At 50.6% G+C, this 22,996-nt stretch overlaps 1 long non-coding RNA gene across 1 annotated transcript in view; it reads right to left on the bottom strand.

The window, feature by feature from the left end:
• Window positions 1–497: 497 nt before the first annotated feature.
• The window catches only part of LOC105494596 (uncharacterized), a 33,629-nt gene continuing 11,130 nt past the window's right edge, over window positions 498–22,996 (bottom strand). The window contains exons 2-3 of the long non-coding RNA XR_011623833.1: window positions 4,410–4,601; window positions 498–3,765 (exon numbers count right to left, since the gene is read on the bottom strand). This is a non-coding gene — a long non-coding RNA (uncharacterized lncRNA). The remainder of the gene's footprint in view (window positions 3,766–4,409; window positions 4,602–22,996) is intronic.

The following is a 22,996-nucleotide window of genomic DNA, read 5'->3' as shown; positions in this document are numbered from 1 at the left end:
CAGAGGGACAGTGGCTCCAAGTGCCTGGAAGTCTGTCTCTGCTTACCCACGGCCACCCTTTGCTCAGGCTGGTCCTCTCTCCTGGAGTGTCTTCTGTCTTCCTAGGCAATGGGGGTGAGGAACTGGGACCACAAAGGCAAGTGGAACCCAACCTGTGTTCGAGACACACACAGTGACTGTGACAGGAGCAATAAGAAAAGCCAGTGTCTACTGAGCCCACTCCTGCAAGCCCTCCACTTCAATTACCTCTTTTATTCCCCCCAGCCCCCCAGAGAAGTAGATGAGTTGGTTAGGACTTTTTTGTTGGAGACTAAATTAAAGTGGTCAAACTAAAGAAGGAGTTAGTTCAGTGTTTCCAAGAATTGGGAAGGATAGAGATAAACCTGCTTCAGGCATGGCTGGATCCAGGGATTCAAATTAGATAATCAGATCTCCTTCTTTCTTAACGTCTTTTATTGTGCCAAGAGCGATCCAGCCCTGTCTACCTTTCTGGCTCATCCTCTCCATGGCCCCCATCCACTCATGTTGGCCTCCTCTTCCTTGGAAACTCCCTGGTCACTCCCACCACAGGCCCTGTCCCTGCTCCCTTTTACCACCTTATGGGACAGGCAAAAGAGGGGAGGCAGGAGTTGCAAGCTTGCGTCATCCCAAATGGGACTCCATAGTGGAGAAAGAGTTGCCGTCTCCCAGTAGCTGGAGACCAAACCCCAGACAGGGATTCCAATTGGCCTGATTGGGTCACATGCCCATTTCTTGGACCAGTCAGTTTCCAGAGATCTATGGATCTGTGATCAATGGATCTCTGATCTATGATTGGTCTGGCTGGGCGTTTAACTGTCTCTAAGGAGGGGAGGCAGGTTGTGGGCTGTTATCAGTAATCCTTTCTGAACCTCATGTCCTGGGGAGTGCAAAGAGCTCAGTTTCCTAAATGAAGGGTAAAGGTGGTACTACACACAGAGGAGGAAGGGATGACTAGGGAATAAAAACAGCATGTGTTGATTACAGTAGATGTTATTAATTCTACCTTACAAAGGAAGAAACTAAGTGTCAGAGAGAACCTAAACAACCCTAGCAGATTAGCAGACTGGGCACGCAACAGCCCTTCACTGTGACCACTAAGCTACAACACTTCCCAGGGACACAGGCCTCTGCAAGCACCTCCAGCAACCCCAGGCCTCAAATCCAACAGGTTTAAACTCATAATTCCATCCCAAACAGGACAATTCTTAAAGCTCAGGCTCTCAGCCCCCTGGAAGGCCCCAGAGCTTACAAACCTAATCATCATGATAGATTTAATCTGAAGTTCCTTTTTTCCCAGACCACAGTGAACTGAGCATGCTGCCCGTGGCAATTTCTTGTCAACTGAGCCATGCTGAGCATGAGTGCATCAAAGGGAACAGAGGCCAGGTAGGTGTTGCCAGGGGCGACAGCAGCCTGGACGTGGCTGAAGTGTGAGCTGTCTGGCATGTGGGCACGTTTCCTGGTGAGGCACACAGCTCAGAGCGCTCAGAGGCAGCCAGAGCCTCCCTGGTCCCCACTTCCAGTCCCAGTTGGTCTTTAAGGGATGTTGCACAGCGCCTCACTACTAAGCCTCAGGCCAAACCCCTTCACTTTACTGATGAGAAAACAGAGCCCCGAGAGGCACAGGCACTTGTTCAAGGTCAGAAAGTAAGTCAGAGGTGAAGCAAGAAGTGCGGAGGGAAGGCAGATTCGCTGCCAGGCACTGTGATGGGCGCTGTTACAAACTTTACTTCACTGAATCTTTGGGCCATTATGAGTCCCTTTTCATTCATGGGAAGAGTGACACTGCTTCTGAGTGTCACATAGCTGGGAAGCGACAGAGCAGGTTTGGAACTGATTGGTGCAGAAGCCAAGGCCTGGCCCACTGTGCTGCTCATGTGTCCAGTCGTCTCTTTGCTCCCTCCCCACTGGAGAGCGCGCCTCTGTGCCAGGCTGAAGCCCTGACCGCTGCGATTCCACACTCCCTGGAGCGCCAGTTCCACCTAGCTTCAGACAATGGGAGGTGCTGGCAGAAGGTTGCAAGCCCGGAGAAGTGGGGAGAAGCTGCTATTCTCCTTTCTCTTCGCTCCTGGTGATGGAGGCTGCTGTGGCTCGTGGTTCTGGCAGCAGCAAGAACTTCTGTGATCTTGGCAACAGCCACGGCAGCCCCCTCTCGACCAGAGTCAACAGCAGTGGCCTGTCAGCCCTGGGTGGCAGCCGTCCCCGAGTCATCCCTGGGCTGCCATCCCTTCCCTTTCTGCTCCTTCAGCCCTCGCCACCCTTCTATGGCCAGTGTCTACATTAGCCCTCCTCTCTTTGTGATCATGTTGTAGGTTGGCTTCCTAAATGGACCCTGAATGGTGCAGCACAGAACACCAGGATTGTTCCTTGGAGATAAACCCTCAAAGATGGGATTCGGGATGGGCTAAATGGCTGATTCACAGCAATGACCTCACTGACACGGAGAAATGAGACACTGGTGGTCCATGGTATGCAGGGACATCAAAATTACCTAAATTACCACCTGTGTTTGCCTGGGATGAGATGTCAGTTGAAGGCAAGACTTTAGCAGACCAAGTGGCCACTGCACTTGACCACTAGAATCAATGCCTATGACATGGAGTGTGGGGTGGGATGGCGATTTCTGACTGTGTTGGAGAGTTTCTAGGAAAAAAAGTGACAAGCTCTGGGCTTTAAACTTTCAGATCAAAGTATCCTCAGAGAACTAGAGACATAGAAAAGACTTAAAGAAATGTCTTGCCTTTTGTAACCAGAGAAGATACAGCTAAAAATCAAGCCCCAAATTTAATCCACATTGCAATCCAGTTTCATGGATGGAAGAATTACAACATAAATTGAACTCACACCCTTGCCACATCCCTTATGTGAAATCAATAAGGTATTGATTGAAAAAGAGAGGGATCCCCAGATAGGAATAAGAGCTCAGATGAATCTGAGAACCTCAAACCCCCAGCTCCCCACAAGCCTCCTTTGAATCTGTGTCCCTATTGAGGCAACCAACCTCCCCTTGCCTGAAGATTCTATAAAATTAAAAGATACTGAGGTGGTGAGTCTGTGAGTTCTATCACACTTTGTACCTTTCCATTTAATTTGCCTGTGTCCTGTGCAGAAAGGCAGATTGATCTTGGAGAGAGATCACGAGTTATTATAGACTTGCTCAGGTGGTGGCACCTGCTATTCCAGATGTCACATCTCTCCTGGAGGATAAAATCAGCACAGCTCCTGGAACTACATGCAGCTATTGTTCTGGCAACTACCAGAAGGAGTTCACTGTAACTCACAGCAGGGACAACAGGATATCCTGTCGTACTTCAGAGCTGTGTCAACTCTCCTGCTAGGACATAATCTAAACTGAAGGAACTTGGTGACTTAGGACATCATGGACATCATGCTGGTTTGCCAGACTGATGACATCATGCAGAATGCACTTGCTGTGCAGGAAACAGACGGTACCGAAGAAGCTGTAACAAGACATACGCATGCCAGATGGTGGGAGTAAACCCCGTTAAAGTCCAGGAGCCTGACACCTACATGAGGGTTCTGGGGTCCAACATTCTAGGGCACACTTGGATATTGTTTCTATCGTGATGGACAGCTGGCACTGCCTTCCAAAGGGCAGAGGCAGCAGCAGAGCTGCAAGGATTGGGCTTTTCTTCTCCGTGTGTGTCATCCTCTGGACAAGGATGCCACGAGGTCACTTGCATTCCACAAACCTAGAATAGACTCGCAGGTCCAGGCCACCACCTGCAAAGAAAGAAGTACAACATTTAGTGGGCTTCTCTGGATTTTGGAAGTGACGCACCTGCCTCCCCCTCACCTTTGGTATGATGCTCTGTGCATTTTTACTGACTCATCTGTAAAGCCGCTGATTTTGAGTGGGCCCCAGGCAAGAAAAGCTCCACAGGAAGTCTAGGCTGCTGTGCTAGCTGCTCTGCCACTGGGGCATCTAATGATCCTCAAAGTGACCGTGACAGATGGAGCTGCTGTGGAACGTGTAGCAAGTCCCCATAGCATGGACCCTCAGGGTACTGGAGTCAATCTTTGCACTCTTCTGAAGATAACTGTTCTCCACGGGCATCAAGTCTCTATGACACATCAGCTGCCCATCCTAAGCCGGGTGTTATCTGATCCACTGAGCCATAAAGTTGACTGTGTGTGGCAGTAATTTGTCATTGAGTAGAAGTGATGTATACAAGTCTGTACTCCAGCAGGCCCTGAAAGCTCGCATGCAGTGCATGTGCAAGTGGCTCGCATCACCCGAGCACCTGCCCCTTCCTTCATCGCTGCTGTCCTCTTCGCTCACACTAACGGCCTCCCTATGTGTGAGGCTCCCTATGACCAGTCAAATGAGCAAGAGAAACTAAGTCCTGATTTATAGGTAGCCCTACCTGATATTCTGGCGCCATCTGGAAGTGGACTTCTGCAGCATTTCAGCCCTACTCAGGAGTGTCGCTGAAAAACTGCAAGGAAGGGAAATCCTCCCAGCTGCCAGAACTTGGAACAGCCCATGCTTGCCCGCTCTGCCCGCTGGGCAGACGGATGTCCAGAGGTGAAGACGTACGTTGATTCACAGGCAGCATCTAACAGATTGAACAGATGATCAGGTAAATGGAAAGAACAGGATTAGAAATTTGGGAAGTAAGGATGCACTCAAAGACAGCTCAGCCCCTATCCTGAGGGGCCCGCTGGGATCAGCTGGGAATGCTGGACCCATTGATTCGGTCAGTAAACTCTCTAGGAGGGACAATACAGCAGTGAATACATGGATCCAGTCCCCACCTTCCAGGGGCACCACATGGTAAATATCAAATCGTGGCTGTTCTCGGATGTTCACGCTTCAGCTCATTTAATCTTCGCATGTGCCATCTATCAGGATGAACTACTCCGTTGCCGTGTTGTACACAGGTGAGTAACTGAGGCTCAGGGAGGCTGAGTGACCTGGCCAAGGTGCAGGTGGGATTTGCACTCATTTCTCTCTCACTCCAGATCGTGTGTTCTTAATCACCATGACAAAGACAGGAAATGAAATCAAGCCTCATGTTTCCCAGGGCTGTTGAAAGAACCTTTCCATGGGTGCCCGGTGAATGCGAGCCTTCTGGTACCTCTCAGTTCATATGCAGCTGACCATGGAGGAATCAGCACTTGCTGAGTCCTGATTATGAGCCAGGGGCTTCCTGGTGCACTCTCCCATTCACCCACCCAACATCATCTCTGTTTTATAGAAGAGAAAATAGAGGCCCAGACAGTGCCTGAGGTTAGACAGCAACCAAGGGACAGAGGTAGCAACAGAGCTGCAAGGATTGGGCTTTTCTCCTCCTTGTGTGTCATCCTCTGGACAAGGATGCCACGAGGTTACTTGCATTCCACAAACCTAGGATAGACTCGCAGGACCGGGCCACCACCTGCAAGCCCTCCAGGACTGCGCCCCTGCTCATGGCCATCACCCTTGCTCTTACCCACAGCACTCTGGTCACTGGTCTCTTTGCTGATCCTCTTGTCCTTCCTTCAGAACACTCCCCTTGCCTCCCACCCCACACCTCCACGCGTCTCATTTCTCACTTCATTCAGGTCCCTACTCAGATAGGACATCCCCTAAAAGGCCTTCCCTCTATGAGATCTAAAACCCACCCACTCCTTTTATGCTTTATTATTCTTCACAGCTCCTATCAATAATTAATCATAAATAAGTAACCGTTTATGTGCTCATTGAATATATTTTCCTTCTCTTACGTCGCGTTCCCCCAAGAGCAGAACTTGAGAGAAAAATACAGGAGTATTTGTTTGGGAGATGCAGGCAGGTCTAGAGGGGGAGGAAGGAAGTGAGCAAGAGAAGAGGAGGATGCACAGTTAAGCTAGCTACCACAGTGGGCAGTTGGAGTACATCCCACTGGGGATCCTGAGAACCATCCTGCCTGAAGGGCGAAGGGGCTGGGGCATGTATGCACCACCTCTTGAGAGGCATTGGTCAGGAGCTGCTCCCGGCTCAATTCCCTGGGACTCTGGCCAACTGGCCATCCGAGGTTCTGGAAGCAGCCTTCTCTAGAGGATTCCAGAAGCTAGCCATCCTGCTCCAGCCCTTCTCAGGATTCTTGGGCACAGTCAGGTACAATGGAATGAAGCCACAGGGAGCGCCAGAGTGTGAGGTGCCTGGAGTCTGAGGTTTAGGAGAGGGGAGATGCAGGCAGAAGTCAAACCTACACCCGCAAGTGGATCTGGGGGTCCCCGTCCAGCAGTGGAGCCGGCAACAGCCAAAGTTCTCTCCACCTGTCACCCAGAGGTCTGTTGCGGACTTTTATGGGGTTCCCCACCAAATCAGGGGAGTTGAAGTAGATGACCCTACGGCCTCCTTCCCCACCTTCCCCAGCGTGTATTGTGGCCTCTGGACACATTCCAAGCTCCCCTGGGAGCTGGCACCTTGTGTCCCCGCCATACCATGGGCTCCTCCTGGGCAGGCCTGAGTCTCTGCTGTTCTCATTTCTGTTCCTTCCAAACCACCTTGCAGTGTGGGCCCGACCAACCTGGAGTAAGGCCTGGTTATCGCAGGTCCCCACAGCCTCTTCCAATGTGGCCTCTTCAGGATTGTGACAGCCGTGCTCCCATGACTGCGGTGTTTGTGTGAGAGTGTGTGTGCATGCGCACATGTGTGCATCTGTGTGTTTGTGTGTGTATGTCTCTGTGTGTCTGTGTATGTGTGTCTGTGTGTGTCGGTGTCTGTGTGTGTGTGTCAGTGCATATGTGTCTATGTGTGACTGTGTGTCTGTGTGTGTATCTATGTCTGTGTGTATGTGTCTGTGTGTGTGCATCTATGTGTGCGTGTATGTGTCTGTGTGTGTGTGTCAGTGTGTGTCTATGTGTGACTGTGTGTCTGTGTGTGTATCTGTGTCTGTGTGTGTGCGTCTATGTGTGTGTGTGTCTGTGTGTGTGTATGTGTGTGTGTGTCTATGTGTGACTGTGTGTGTGTATCTGTGTCTGTGTGTATGTGTCTGTGTGTGCGTCTATGTGTGCATGTGTCTGTGCGTGTCTGTGTGTGTCAGTGTGTGTGTGTCTATGTGTGACTGTGTGTCTGTGTGTATCTGTGTCTGTGTGTGTGTCTATGTGTGTGTGTCTGTGTGTGTCTATGTGTGTGTGTCAGTGCATGTGTGTCTATGTGTGACTGTGTGTCTGTGTGTGTATCTGTGTCTGTGTGTATGTGTCTGTGTGTGTGCGTCTGTGTGTGTGTGTGTGTGTGTGTGTGTGTGTGTGTGTAACAGAGCAAGAAGGATCTGAAGGCACAGCCCCAGCATCCAGCAGGGGCATCCAGACGGCCCCTCCCAGACCCCCGGTCCTATCTCCTCCTGATTCTGAGCTCCGGAGATGAAAAGGTACATAGGAGAGGGGAGCTCCCCCAATCCACAGACCAGGCAGCCCTGGAGCTGGGATGGGACCCCAGGACCCCAGACTCCCCTCTCAAAGGGCCACCATGACAACCCGCTGGCCCCACTTGCCCAGCAGCCCTCACACCGCCTCAGACACAGGTCAGGGCGTCATCTCTAAGTGTGTGCCTCCTCCATGCTGGGGCGGCTGTGTTCTCTTAAATAACTATGAAGGGGAGGATAGAATTAGGACACACAAGAGAAGCCCATGCCTTGTGAGATGAGGCGCTCCACCCTCCTACCTTCCTTGTCAGCTCTCAGACTAATTCAAAGTAATTAGATGTTCCATAGTTCTCTTTTATACATTTCAATAAATGTTTATGAAAACCAATTGACATTTTCTATATTTAATGTATAATAACTAGTCTTATAAATCTAAATTATCCCTATAAATCTAAATTAAACACCCAGGTTTACATGTATTCAGGACACCTAATTAATAAAGCACTGGCAATAACCATTACTAACCTGTTTACTTCGAGCTGACCTTCACTTTCACAAGATATTTCTGTGCTGTGTGTGGTGGGAAGGAGGGAGCACAGGGTCTCTGGGCAGTTTGCTTGTGGTTGTCAGCCTTTTCCAACTTCATGGCGCCCTCCAGAGCTGCCTAGGCCTTTTTGTGTCCAGCTTCCTCCAGGCTTTGGGTCATCTCCCTGCCCAGGATGGAGAAGGAGGTGGCCAGAGCGGCCTGCAGGTGAAGGCGTAGGTAGGAATCTAGAGGCCTGGCTTGGCCACTAATGTGCTGTGTGATCTCGGGCAATTCACTTACTCTCTCTGGACTTCAATTTATTCTTCTTCATAATAAGGCAAAGACAAGGTCATCGTGAGGGCCTTTTCACCAGCTGTGGGGAGAGAGTCTTGGGTGTGGGGAGGTTGATCCATGACATATGAGCAGTGTGACCTTAGGCAAGTGATTTAACCTCTTTGTGCCTCAGTTTCCTCATCCATACACTGGGGACAGTAAGAGCACCTACCTCACAGAGCTCTGTGATGTGCCTAGTTCAGGACCTGATAGCTGAGACCCTGTGGGGTCAGCTGTGGTTATTCTCCCAGGGCGGCCGTTGTAAAGGTTGTCAGATCCGATGGCGGATTTATGGGGAGGGATGGGACAGCAGGAACAACGTGGGATGGGAACACCAGTGGCCAGAGCTGCAGGGAAGCGTCAGGGGATGGAGGGGCTTCTCTGGGCTGAGTCCCCCAGAGGACAGAAGGCCCTGCCCCTGCCCGGCCCCCAGGATTGGTCCTCTGATGTCAGACCTGTTAGAACACGAGTTGGGTCTCTTGAGAGAGAACAGTGTCGGGGAAGCTCGGCCTCTAAGTGACGCACCCATTCCTACATGTCACTGAGCGCCCAGCTGCGTGCGGAGCCCCAAGGTCTGCACCAGGTCACCCTCCACCTCCCCACCCTTAACCACCCACAGCCAAATGATCACCAGCTTGGGCTGGGCCCTTCCCTCATCCTGGCTGCCCCCACCTTAGTCCCCAGAACTGTCAGTCACACAGGCCATGGTGAACACCAAGATCTCCTCACAGCCCAGGCTCCACCTCCCCACAGTCGACCCCTTGCCCAACTCTCCCTACAGCTCTCCTCCCTCTCAACCTCTCCCACTACAGCACCCCCTACATTCTACCTCTGCTGCAGCCCACCTGACACTCCACCCCTTTCCCAACCCACCCTTCCCCCCACTCCTCCCCCAGCCCTCCCTTCCCTCCACCCCTCCCCCAGCCCACTTCCCTCCACCCCTCCCCCAGCCCACCTGACACTACACCCCCTCCCCTACACCAGCTCTCCACAGCCCACCCCATGCAGCCGTGTCCCTGGGCTTGGTGCATCTCACACCTCAGCCGCCCTCTTGGCTCCTGCTGTGATTGATATGATGCATTTGCTCTCATGTTAACTTTTATTACTTATTGATTTTTCTCTGATCTAGCTCGGCTGTGTCCATTTTTATCTGATCAAACAAGTAGAAGCCATTCAGTGGGAAAAGCAGAATTTAAAATTCCATGACCACAAATGGGGATCCATATTAATTGGCCCATCCCCTTTGAGGGGGCAGGAGAAGGTACCAGCCTGTCACTCAGCCATCACTGCTGGGCTGGGAGAGCCTGAGGAGGGGGATTTGTCCAACATCCCATTAAAGGGGCTTTGAGAGAGCCAGGCTCTGGAGGTTGCTCGGTGAAGGCCCTGGGTCTGGGTCTAGGATGGGAATGCCCCCTTGTGTGACCAGAGGACCTTGGACGGTCCTGGAGGCACTGACAGGGCTGTGTCTGAGGTGCAGGCTGAGGGGAATATTGGAAGGAGGCTCAACAGGGGTCAGACAGGACAGGATGGGAGTTACAGGGAAAGAAACGGGTGAAGCCAAGGCCAGGCCCCAGTGGAGGCAGAGACTCTGAGCTGAGTACTCAGGTGCCCGAGGAGCTCGCAGGGCGTTGTCTTCCCCACCCCCGACACACCCCAGGAACATGTCCAGGGACCCAGCTGCCAGGCAGGGCGATGGAGCTGGGAGGGGAGCCCTGGGCTGAGTCCCCAGCCCCAAGCATCCTGCTTTCTCCTCCTGATGTGGGGCTATCATAGTGGCCAACCTCTGTGCAACCACAGAGAGACGTCCTGGGGGGCCATGTCGTGGTGGAGGGAGTGCTGTGTTGGGGTGTGGAGACCTGGAGCCACCTCTGGGCCCTCCACCTATTAAATGGGGACCTGGGCACATCATTCACCTCCCTATACTGGGTTTCCTCTCCTGTGAGGGGGAGAATGGTAGGACCTGCCTCTTGGAGTTGTTGGTGGAGGGTTTGTAATGAGGTCTTGTCACACAGTCCTTCACTGCACAGTGCCTGGGCCACATGGGCTCAATGGGGGCTTCAGAGGGAGCTGTGATGACAATGATGATGATGATGATGATGATGATGGAGGCGGTGATGATGGTTGTGTTAAAGTTCTCCAGAGAAACAGAACCCTTTAAGTGTGTGTGTGTGTGTGTGTGAGAGAGAGAGAGAGAGAGAGAGACAGACAGACAAAGAGAGAGAGAGAGACAGACAGAGAGATAAAGAGAAGAGGAGAAAGACAGAGTTTTCTTTTAAAGAACTGGCTCACGTGATCATGGAGGCTGGCAAGTCCAAAATCTGCAGCCCAGGCTGGCAGGCTGGAGACCCAGGAAAAGCTGATGTTGCAGCTCAAGTTTGAAGGTCACCTGCCAGCAGAATTCCTTCTTATTCAGGGAAGGTTGTCTTTTTTCTCTTACATCCTCCAACCGATTGGATGAGGTTCAGTCACATTATTCAAAGTTAAAATTTAATCATATCCAAAAAAATACCTTCGTGGCAACATCCAGATTCGTGTTTGACCAAAAATCTGGGCTTGATGGCCTAACCAAGTTGGCACATTATCCATCACAATGGTGATAATGGTGATGCAGGGAGAAGAAGAGGATGCAGGCAGAAAACCACCACTGACATCTGACCCTTCCCCCTAATTATCCATCCCCATAATGCAATAGCCTCCTCCTCCAGGGCCCTGCTCCCAGCTGCAATTCCCCTGTGTTGGGGAAAAACTGAGTGTTGGGAAAAATGCTGAGGCAGGGCTTGCACGTCTGACATAATGTAAAAGAGTCTTGGAACATGTCCAGGGTCCAGGGTCTAAAACCCCTCGTGGCCTTTGGAACACCAAGCTCTGTGCGAAAGGGTGGAAGGCTGCCCTGCCGTACCACAATCTAAGCCCAGGGTATAAAACCCCTCGTGGCTTTTACGGAATCCAGGGCTCAGGGCATAAAACCCCTCGTGACCTCTGGAATACGTCTAGACTTGCTGGCTCCTTGCTTCTAGCTCCCCCAGGCTCATAGATAGATTGTATTTTAAACTAGAAAAACATATTTCTCTTTATCTCAAGTAGCAGAATGTGTCCCATATGCTTCAAAGAAAATGCTAAACCATCACAGCTGTAGATCATGCGCTTGATACAATGCCTTCTTTCAACCCCCACATCCTCACCACTTGCTTCTTTGTTTGATCACCAATAAACAGCGTGGGCTCCCAGGGCTCAGGGCATTCGCAGCCTGCATACTAGCATTGGCCCCCTGGTCCCACTTTATGCACTCTTAACTTGTCTCGTCTCATTCCTTTGACTCCACCAGACTTCATAGCCCCCCAGCCTGGTGTTGGGTCTGATCACCCCAACACTCTGTTTTTGTGCTGTGTTGGGGTCATGTTGGGCCCTCCCTGGACTATCATTCCCACAGCTTCAGGGCCTGGGTCTGTCTCAGTCCCAGGTCTATCCCCAGCAGAAGGCTCAGTGCAGATAGTTCTCTGGGTGTTCTTGGACCAACCTGTCCTCCTTGCTTTCTAATTTGTAGTTCTCAAGAATAACTGTAGAATGTACTGAGAATACATCCTGAAATCCAAAGGGACTGGCCAGAACAGCCAGCTCTGTTCCAGCTCCTCCAAAAATAGGTTGTCCTTCAGTGCTGGGGCTCAGCAAGTCCTGTTACTCCAGGCAGCTTTCCAGGGTCCCTCAGCAGCAGTTCTAGTGAGGCCTGCACAGATGAGATTCCACCCACCGTGGGCAGCTTTCCTGAGTCTGTGAGGAGCAGCTCACAACAAATCCTAGGTGTCTATTGTCCCTTGCGGCCTATCTGTAAGGAATACACCTGCTTTGTGTAATTTGTGTGTGGGTTTGTTCTGTCTCACTAGATTCAAAAAAGTTGGTAACTCGTACATAGTAAACCTGCTTCATACCCGGTACCTGGAACATGACAAGCACACACTAAAGCATGTGTCCAGTGACTTGGCAGGAGGCAGAGAAGCAGGAACCAGTCCCTTTGTGGTCCCTGATCCCAGAACATCCTCAGGCTGCTCTCCCCCTGCTGCTCCTCCATGTGTCTTCCCTGTTCCTGGGTCTTAGTGGACACCAAGGGGCTTGGAAACCCCCATGACTCAGCAGCCTCCTTCTCAGGGTTTTGACCTTCCAGACCCCTTTGTGCCCTGGGGTGGTGACAATTCACATACCTGAGTAGTCAGAGGTCATTTGCTTCATGGTGATATTGACTTTTACTAGTGAAGAGGCACAATTTCCCCTGCTTTCTGCTCTGCACAGTAATGGGGCATAAATTCAAGGGGCTTCTCTCAAGTCCCAGGAGGATCCCTCCAGGGACACCCAGCATGGGCATTCTTTGGGTGCCCTCCAGGACCCCTCAGAGAGTGGTGAACTCTGTTATCTCCAATCTTCTGGGTGACTGGCTTGCCCAAGGGTAGCCAGAAGGAGACAGAGCTAAGAGTTCCCCTCCACTCTCCATCTAGAACTAGGGCTCAATCCACTCCTCTCCTGACCTCTCTAGGATGGGTTTGCCTCTGAGTGCCCCCATCCATGCTCTCTGCACTTGATTTCCAATAGAGGCTCAAAGTATGCCCTTTACAAGGTCAATATGCTCACTGGGGGAGGCCACAGTCTATGCAGCGGCTGCCCATACTACCCAAGCCTGCAGTCATGGGGCAGCAATGAAGCCAACAGTGCCAGTTGCAGGCAGGAAATAGGAGGGAATCTTGCTCTGCCAAATACCAGAATGACTTAAGTGTTAGTTTCAACTATTGTAACTGATGGTTGTAAGTTAAGATAAGAACAATGGTCATACATGGCTGGCTCCCTTCTGCAGAAGGCAGTGAGGTCAATCAGCAATGGATGTTTGAGGGATGCAGGCTCTGAGAGGCAAGAAGGTGTTTCTCAACTTATTGGTGAGAAAACTCAGATCCAGAGAGGTAAAGACTCTTGCCTAAGGTCACACAGCACAGTGACAACAGAACAAGGGTTGGAACTCACCTCTTTCCAGGACAGGACACTGCCCCAATATCAACACTCCAGGTGGGGGTGGAGGGAGAGGGCAGTGGGGGCTGGGAAGTAGGAGAGGGCAGAGAATGTCCAGCCATGTGCACTCCACAAGGACAGGGCTTACTGTGACCCTTGTTTTCTCCTGAATCTGCAGGGCCGGGCACAAAATAGGTGCTCCATAAATGCCCATTCTCTGCAGAATCCCCAGGCCCTCCTCACTGGGTTGCCAGGTCTGCATGGACTGGTGCAGGTCCAGCATTTGCTGCTGCACTTCCACATCTCTTCCCCACAGCTGGGCAGTCACATGCCCTAAGCTGTTGACGTCACTCCACCCCTTCGCTCCTGACTCCAGAAGTCTTGGCAAAGACTTGAAAATCCATCTGAGTTCAAATGAAAAAACACACACCTAAAAATGCTGCTTGTATTTCCCCCACTTCTCTGTCATCCATCCAAGTTCTGTCTTCACTTTCCCATCCCCTCAAATATCCAGCCCTCTGTATCTTCCCTCTGTCCTTCCTAAAGGACAGAAAGGCCCCACCTGTTCTGGAAAATGAAGGAATGATGGAAGAGCCAGTAATTACTCAACATTGTCCCCCTGCTTCCGAGGTGACAGAGCAGCTCAGCAGAGCCTGGCCCAGCTGAGTTGCAGGACGAAGGCGGAGCTTAGGGAGATGGGGTACACGCATGTCACCAAAAGCCACTGAGACCTGCAGCTGGTGACCCGGTCACGTCCATGGCCTGAGTGCTGAGCTCACCCACAGCCATGGAGTCCACATGCATTGAGGGCTTGTTCAGAGCTGCCATCCATCATCACTCAGTCAATGGTGCTTGAGTGCCTGCTCTGTGCCCTGTACTGTTCCAGGACTTGAGGACACAGCTCCTCATGGAGCCAACATTCTAGCGCAGCAGACAGGCTCCAAGGTCACGCCTCTTGGCCAGCTTTGTCCTGCTTTGCAGAATCCTGATGCAGGACCCTCAGGGCCATGTCACTGGCAGAATCTTGTTGGCCCCGGTCCCATGGCCTGTGATGGGGCTGTGACTGCTTTCACAGGTGAGAACCAAAGGGGGCTGCTGAGGCTCTGCAGACCTCCTGGGCCTGCAGTCTAGGTCTCCAGGATTCTACTCAGGGCCTCCTTCCTTGTCCCATTGGGTGTTCCTATTTAGCAGCTGCCCCGAACCCTCAGCTATCTCGCCAGAGATAAAGGGTCAGAGGAGTGGTCAGCTCTCCAGATGGACACAGATGGAGCAGGTGTGCACTCAGTGGTCATTCCTCCATTATTGCCTCTACAGTCAGAGCTCTCTGTAGCCAGCTGGCAGAGCACGGAGGTGACCCTTTCATTCCACAGTTCCCTGGGACAGATGAGTGAATCAGCAGTTTCTATGTCCAGATTAAGAATTGCCCAGCCTGGTTGACTGCTCACCAGTTGTGTGAACATAACCATGTCTGTTCGCCTTTCTGGGCCTCAGTTTTCTCCATCTGTGGAGTGGGCATGTTGGTGGTATCTGCCTTCCAGAGCTCTTGAGAAGGGCCAGGCAATGATGCTGGGCATACTACCTGGCGGTGGTGAGCCTCCACCAGCAGTTCCTATGTGTTACGAGATGCCCCAGACCTCTTCCTATTCTGAGCTGCAGCCCTTCCAAGTCTCCCAAACCCATTTCCTCTCCCTGCACCTACTGTCCCAGCCAAAGTGTGGCCATCCTCCCTGTCTCAGCCGATCCATCATGTCAAGGGGGAGAAGGACACATGGGCAAATGGTACAGATACAGAAGATTTTTACGCTCACACAGGGACTCTGCCTAGGGATGGGGCTACTTTAGAGGAGAGATCAAGGAAGGCCATTCAGTGGAAGCGTCCCTTGATTTGGCTCTCAACAGTGTATTTTCTCAACAGTGTATATTTTCCAGATGGAAACAGCTGCGGGGTGGGGTGGAGGTCCCCCAGGCAGAGGAAGCATCAGGGTTAGGAGCATGGGACTTCAGAGTGAGGCGGGCGGAGGTTTAAACCTGATGGTCAGCACTGGGGAATCCCTGGCCTGGACCCTGGCTCTGCTGCTTGCTGGTTGTGCAACCTCAGATCTGAAGTCTCCCGCTCTGGACCTCAGTTTCCCATCTGTGATAAACCAGTATAAACCAGCAGGTGCTCAGGTGATCACTGCAGGAGGTCTGGCTGCACGGGAAGCTCCTGGGGTGTGAGGGCTTTGGGAATTATCAACAGAAAGGTGATAATTTAAATCTCAGGTGTGAAGGGGACCCCCCAGGGAGAGTGTGGGAGGAGAAGAGATAAAAGGAAAGCAGTGGAGAGTGCCCTGGAACCTTCCCCTTGATTCCGCCTGTGGACTCCTCTGATATCAGAATAAGGAATCAGACTCTGGCCACAGCAGGAGAGTGAAAAGTTAGACACAGAGAAGTACTTTCTCACCATGACAGAGACAGAGTGTAGTGGTTAAGAGGGTGTACGCAAAGCCCAACTCCCCGCTTACCATGTGACCCTGGGCAAGTGACTTGACCGCTCGGTGCCTCAGTTTCCTCATGTGTAAAATGAGGACAACAGGTATACCTGCCTCACCGTTGTCAAGAGGGTTAAATGAGGTAATCCATGTATAGCGCTATGCTCAGCACTAAGCAAGTGTTTAATGTGAGTTACATGCAATGATGATGATGTTTATGGTGATGAGGATTCTGATGATATTAATGGTGACGATGGTGATAACAATGACAATAATGAAGATGACAGTAGTGGTGGTGGGGAAGATGATGAGGATGATTGTTACGGATGGAATTGTGTCACCCGAAAATTCATATGTTGAAGCCCTAACCCCCAATGCTACTGTATTTGGAGACAGAGTCTTCAAAGAGGTAAAGCTGCATGAGGTCATCGGGATGGTGACCCTAAGCCAAGAAGACTCTTGTCCTTATAAGAAGAGGAAGAGGGCTGGGCACAGTGGCTCACACCTGGAATCCCAGCACTTTGGGAGGCTGAAGCAGGCAGCTCACCTGAGGTTAGGAGTTTGAGACCAGCCTGGCTAACATTCCAAAATCCCGTCTCTACTAAAAATACAAAAATTAGCCAGGCATGGTGGTGCATGCCTGTAATCCCAGCTACTCGGGAGGCTGAGGCAGGAGGATCACCTGAGGTCAGGAGTTTAAGACCAGCCTGGTCAATATGGCGAAACCCCAAGTCTACTAAAAATACAAAATTTAGCCAGGCGTGGTGGTGCATGCCTGTAATCCCAGCTACTTCAGAGGCTGAGGCATGATAATTGCTTGAACCCAGGAGGCGGAGGTTCCAGTGAGCTGAGATCACGCCACTGCACACCAGCCTGGGCAACACAGTGAGACCTTGCCAAAAAAACGATAAAAGAAGAGGAACAGACACCTTCCCCTGTGTACACAGAGGAAGGCCATGTGAGGACACAGCAGGAAGCCTGACAGCATCCACAAGCCAAGGCGAGGGGCCTCAGGAGAAACCAAACCTGCTGACACCTTGGTCTTGAACTTTTAGCCTTTGGAATGGTGAGAAAATGAATGTCTGTTGTTGAAGCCTCCCAGTCTGTGGCTTACCTTCTTGTGGCAGCCCAAGCAGACGAAGACAGGAGTGAAGACGGGTCCCAGGCCAGGCTCTTCTCAGCTCTCTGCCCCACTGTTGCCAGAAATGCCTCGTGCTCCATCCTCCCATTCTGTGCTGCCCCAGGGTTTGTTGGGTGAAGCTTAGTCTCCATCACTCTAGCATCAGTATTACTTAGTAAAAACTGTAGGTTGAGAGCTGGATAGGACAGAAGTATTGAAAAATGATAAGGCCTAAGGATGGAGAACACATTTTTTTGCTCAAATCACAAAATTTGGAGCAGAGGGAAAGCCCAAGAGAGGTTGAAAACAAGGCAGGCATTAACCTCCTTGACTCTGAGGAGAGAAACTTTATGGGACTAAGGGTTGCAGTGGGCAGTAGCAGAAAGGCTTCTGGGAAGGCTCTCAGGTTGTCCTGGGTCACTAAGGGGGCACGAGTGTGGGTGGAGGGCTCTCTATACTTTGAAGTTCGTGTCCAGAAAGTAGCCACATCTTCCCAGCTTATTCTGATAGTTTCTGTCTTAAAGAATGATGTGGATACAAATTGCAGAGCCTGTGGCAACCAAATCACGAGCTTTCATGCTGTATTAGTCCATTTTCACACTGCTACAAAGAACTTCCCTGAGACTGGGTAATTTATAAAGGAAAGAGGTTTAATTGACTCACAGTTCTGCATGGCTGGGGAGGCCTCAGGAAACTTACAATCATGGCAGAAGGGGAAGCAGTCACCTTCTTCACAAGGTGGCGGGAGAGAGAAGAGTGAGCACAGGGGAACTGCCCTTTATAAAACCATCAGATCTCATGGGATTTACTCACTATCAAGAGAACAGCCTGGGGAAAACTGCTACCATGATCCAATCACCTCCCACCAGGTTCCTCCCTCAAATGTGGGGATTACAGGGATTACAATTTGAGATGAGATTTGGGTGGGAACACAGAGCCAAACCACATCACATACTCACATCGTCCCTTCAAGCCATCTTACATCAGGATGTGCAATTGTGTATATAAAGTGGCTGGAACATGGAACTAGCTAAGTTGGTGGTGAGGATGATGGTAATGATGGTAATGGTAATGGTAGATGATAGTAATGGTGGTAATGGTAATAACTGATGATAGTAAGAGTAATGGTAAAGTTAGTAATAATAGTACTGGTGATTATAGTGATGGTGTTGATAGTGGTGATGGTAATAGGTGATGATGGTAATAGTAATGGTAATGAGAGTGATGATGGTGATGGCGGTAATGATGATGATGGTGATGATGAGGTAGTGGTGTTGGTAATGGTAATGAGTAATGATGGTAATAGTAATGGTAATGGTAATGTTACTGATTGTGATGGCAATGATAGTGATGATGGTGATGGTGATAATAATGGTGATGATAGTGGTGGTGTGATTGTGATGCAGATGTGATGGTGATAATGAGGATGATGATAATGATAGTGGTGGTGGTGATGGTAATGAGTGATGATGGTGATGGTGATAATAATGATGATGGTGATGGTAATGGTGGTAATGGTAATGTAACGTTAGCGATGATGATGATGATGATAACAGTGATGACGGTGATGGTGATAATAATGATGATGGTGGTGATTGTAATTGTAAGGAGTGATGGTGATAATGGTGATGATGGTTGTGGTGGTGATGCAGGTGGTGGTAATGGTGATGGTGATTATGAAGATGATGATAATGGTGGTGATGGTCATTGTAATGAGTGATGGTAGTAATGGTGATGATAGTGATGAAGGTGATGGTGATAACAGTGATGGTGATAGTGGTAGTGATGCAGGTGGGGATGGTGATGGTGATGATGAGGATGATGATGATGATGATGGTAATGGTAATGAGTGATGGGGATGGTGATGATAATGGTGACAGTGATGGTGATGATGGTGGTGATGGTGATGATAATGGTGATGGTACGATGGTTATGATACAGGTGGTAGTAATGGTGATGATGGTGATGATAATTGTCATGGTAATGAGAATGGTGATGAAAATAACAAACACTGGTTGAATTGAGCAGCTTTAATGGGGAGAGCTGTTATCTCTGATGGGAATTTGACAATCTAGAGATGCCCCAGCCAGCCCTTCACATTCCCTACTCTGCCCCACCTCACCTGCTCTACAGGAGAGGATCCAGGAAGCCTCACTTTTCAGAATTCCCTTGAAGAGGACTTGGGGATGAAGTTGGCTAATTCCATCTCTGGATGTTGGACACAGCTCCTACCTCTAGGGAAAGTCTGGGGTGGAGATAGGGGAGATGCAGGTAGGCCGGGGGCAGTGGCTGTGGACAGAGGGACAGCAGGTAGGCTCAGTCCCCCTGGCTTGTTAGTGGGAGACCGTTAGCACAGCAGCCCTGCCCTGAGATCAGCTCACTTTCCTGATCTAACCAGCAGTTTGGGACATTAAACTGTACCCCCAACCCAAGCCCATGCCCCTGAGAGGTTTCAGCTCAGATAGGAAACGACTCCTATCGCTAAGGCAAGAGTCTAGACACAAACCAGAGACCGAAACTATAATTTTCAATTCTAATTATGCAGTGTGACTTCATTTTTGAAAGTAAAATAAACAATAATCAAATAAAATATCCCACCCCTAAAATAAAAAATAATTAACATCCTGAGTTATTTCTGTTCATTTAAAGGAACGGGGCATTTTTATTCTTTACTCCCTTCCTGTTCTTATGGTTTGACTTATCCTTCGAGATCATTTGCTGAGCACCTACTTGTGCCAGGCAAATGCTGGGAGCAAGAATGAGAAATAAAGAAGTCAGACAAGGTGCCCACCCTCCTAGGGCTCATAGCCAGGAGGAAGACATGGCCCTTCAAGGAAAAGTCACAAAGATTGAAGTACACCTTGAAATGAGCCAAACATGCCATGTGCAAGAGGCTATGTGGGAGAATAGTCAGGGGGACTAACCTGGATTGGCAGGTGACGTTAGGAGCTGATATCTAACCTGAGGCTGAATAAGCCAGTTACCTGAAGAGTAAGGGCTAGAGTGATCTAGGGAGCAGGAACCTCATGTGCAAAGGCCCTGGGGTAGGAAGGAGTGTGTTGGAGGATCTAAAGAAGGCCCTGGGGTTGTGTGTGGTGAGGAAAGAATGTGCGGAGGTGGAGGAGGCAACAGCCGACCTGCAGGGCTTTGTGACCTTGGCAGCAGGGCTGGGTTTACTCGAAGTTTCCCAGCTGGCATGGAAGAGTTCTAAGCAAAGGGGCAGCTTGATTAGCTTGGGGGTACTACTAACCACACTTGACACTGTGTGGGGGGCCTGACTGCCTCTTCATGAGCCCCATCATTGGAGAGGCCTGCAGCCCTGTGGGTGCTGGTGTGGAACAGGTGGGGACATCAGAAGAGGCTGAAGACACAACTGGGTTAGTGTGTCTAGGGGCCAGGGCAGAAGCTAGAGTAGAATTACTTTAACCCCCAAGGATCCAGGAAAATCATGGCAGGAAATGGACTTCCCCAGGTTTCCACCCAAGAGTGTTTAGGTCATAAGGGCTTCCTGGGTGTTTAGGCCAAGACCCCTGACTCTGCAGACTCCAGCTCTGCAGCACCCAACATGGGCTCACGTGTTTGGATGACCTGACCCTCTGTGGGGAGCATCATGACCTGAGTTTGACGTGACAGAAGTGCCTTAGCCCTGAGCAAACCATCTGTCCCAGGGGGCCCACTGAGGGCAAACTGCTCCACAAACCAAGCCAGGCACAGCAAGGGCAGGACAGCAGAGAGGGTAACAATGCCAGACAGACCCGGGCTGGCTCCCAACACGAACAAGTCCTGACCCAGCAAAGGTGGGCAAAACTCTCCCCTCCCCTGAGTCTCAGTTTCTGCATCTGCGAAATGGACACTGTCTCACCACCACCTGGGGCATTGCCCAAACACACACACACACACAAACAGAACAAAACTGAACCAGCCCTCACAGTCCTCTAGGTCAGGGGTCTCCACCCAACCTTTTTGGCACCATGGACCACTTTTGTGGAGGACAATTTTTCCACAGATGGGCGTGGAGGGGGGATGCTTTGGGGATGATTCAAGTGATTACATTTATTGTGCACATTATCTCTATTATTATTACATTGAAATATATAATGAAATAATTATACAACTCACCATAAAGTACAATCAGTGGGAACCCTGAGCTTGTTTTTCTGCAACCAGATGGTCCCATCTGGGTGTGGTAGGAGACAGTGACAGATCATCAGGCATTAGATTCTCATAAGGAGTGCGCAACCTAGATCCCTTGCATATGCAGTTCACAAGTCTCCTATGAGAATCTAATGCTGCCGTTAATCTGACAGGAGGCAGCACTCAGGCAGTAATACAAGCAACGGGGAGTGGCTGTAAATACAGATGAAGCTTCGCTTGCTCCGCTGCTCACCTCCTTCTGTGCGGCCCAGTTCCTAACAGGCCATAGACCAGTACCAGTCCGTAGCCTAGGGGTTGGGGACCCCTGCTCTAGGTTGTACGGCCCTACTCTCTGAGCGTCCAGGAAGGGGGCTGGAGTTGAGGCCGAAGGAGTGGGGGAAGCAGGCTGCACTGTTTTCAGTCTAGAGAAGAGGCTGTCCACAGAAGGGAAAAGGGATTTCTCATCCTCAAAAATATCTCAGTTGCAGCCTGGATGTCTAACACCCGGGAACATCCCTGGCTGCTCTGACCTTAGATCTGGAACTAAGGCTTCATGCAATGCCTCCCCAGCTTCCTTCCCCAGATCCAGCCCTTGCTGACAGCAACTAGAAACACAGCCCAATTCCATGTTCAAGGAGCATGGGAGCTATGGGCCCACATGCATCAGGATGGCTGAACAGAAGTAGGTAGGGCTGTGGAGGTGAGGTGGGAGAGGGGCGTGGGCAGATCATGGAAGGAACTGTCAGCCTGGGGAATGTGTGGATTTTGTGTGGTCCAGCACACGGTAAGTGCTCAGCAAATGCTTCCTAAAACACTGAACAGCACCTCCTGCCTGGAGCAGTGGAGGGGGATTCAACAATGAATCCCCCAGGTCCTAGCAGAGCCCCTGAGTCCACGGAGGCATGGATGGGAGGGGATACTGGTGGCCCCCCTGCCCCTGGCCCCTGGGTTATGCAGCCCAAACCCTGGCATTAGAGCAGCATCCTCACCTGGCTGCACACTCAGATAACCTGGGAGCTTTGAGACGGCACCGTGCAGGCCCAGTCCAGCCCTATCACTGCACTAGAGACAGGGCCTTTGTGGGGTGTCATGGTCAGAGGGAAGGAGGGACAGTGGACCCAGGGCCTGCTTCTCCTGTTCTGAAGGCCTCACTTCCTAGACGGGGCAGGTCTGGGTATTCACGTGGGGCCAGCGGTGGTGGGCCCAGATGCCTGCCTGCTCCTGGCACCCCTTCGTGGGTCTGTTTAGGAGACACTGATGGTCCACATGGGATCTCTAAGCCTCTCATAACCCCACAGATGGCTTCCACTGCCCCCTGCTTTCCCTGTGCAGTGCCCATAGGTTCCTCAGGATGTTTTCCTCCTACTCTGTCCTCAGGGACGGGCCCCACAGCCTCTGGAGCTGTGACAGAATGAGCAGGTCTTATCACCCATTGGTCCATCTTTCTTATCACAGCAAAATACAGTCATGTGTTGCCTAATGGCAAGGATGGTTCTGAGAAATGCATTAGCCAGTTTCTTCATGGGAACATCATAGAGTGTCCTTATGAAAACCTAGATGGTAGCGCCTACTCCCCACCTAGGCTAGATAAAATAGCCTATTGCTCCTCGGCTACCAACCTAGTATATTTCTGTACTGAATTCTGTAAGCAACTGTAACACAATGGTAAGTATTTGTGTATCTAAACATAGAAAAGGTACAGTAAAAATACAGAATACAATATAAAAATGGTACACATATACAAGGCACTTACCATGAGTGGAGCTTGCAGGACTGGAAGCTGCTCTGGGTGAGTCTGTGAGTGACTGGTGAGTGAATGTGACGCCCCAGGGCATTAGTGTACAGTACTGTAGACCTTATAAACCCTGTACACTTAGGCTACACTAGGTTTATAAAATAATATTTTCTTTCTTCAAAAACAAATTAACCTAAGCTTACTGTGACTTTTTTACTTTATAAACTTTCTTTATTTTTTTAGACGAAGTTTCGCTCTTGTTGCCCAGGCTGGAGTGCAATGGCACGCCCTCGGCTCACCGCAACCTCCGTC

This window comes from Macaca nemestrina, chromosome 1, assembly GCF_043159975.1.
Source record: "Macaca nemestrina isolate mMacNem1 chromosome 1, mMacNem.hap1, whole genome shotgun sequence".
In the NCBI taxonomy this organism is placed as follows: domain Eukaryota; kingdom Metazoa; phylum Chordata; class Mammalia; order Primates; family Cercopithecidae; genus Macaca; species Macaca nemestrina.
This window is presented reverse-complemented; position numbering and strand designations above follow the sequence as displayed.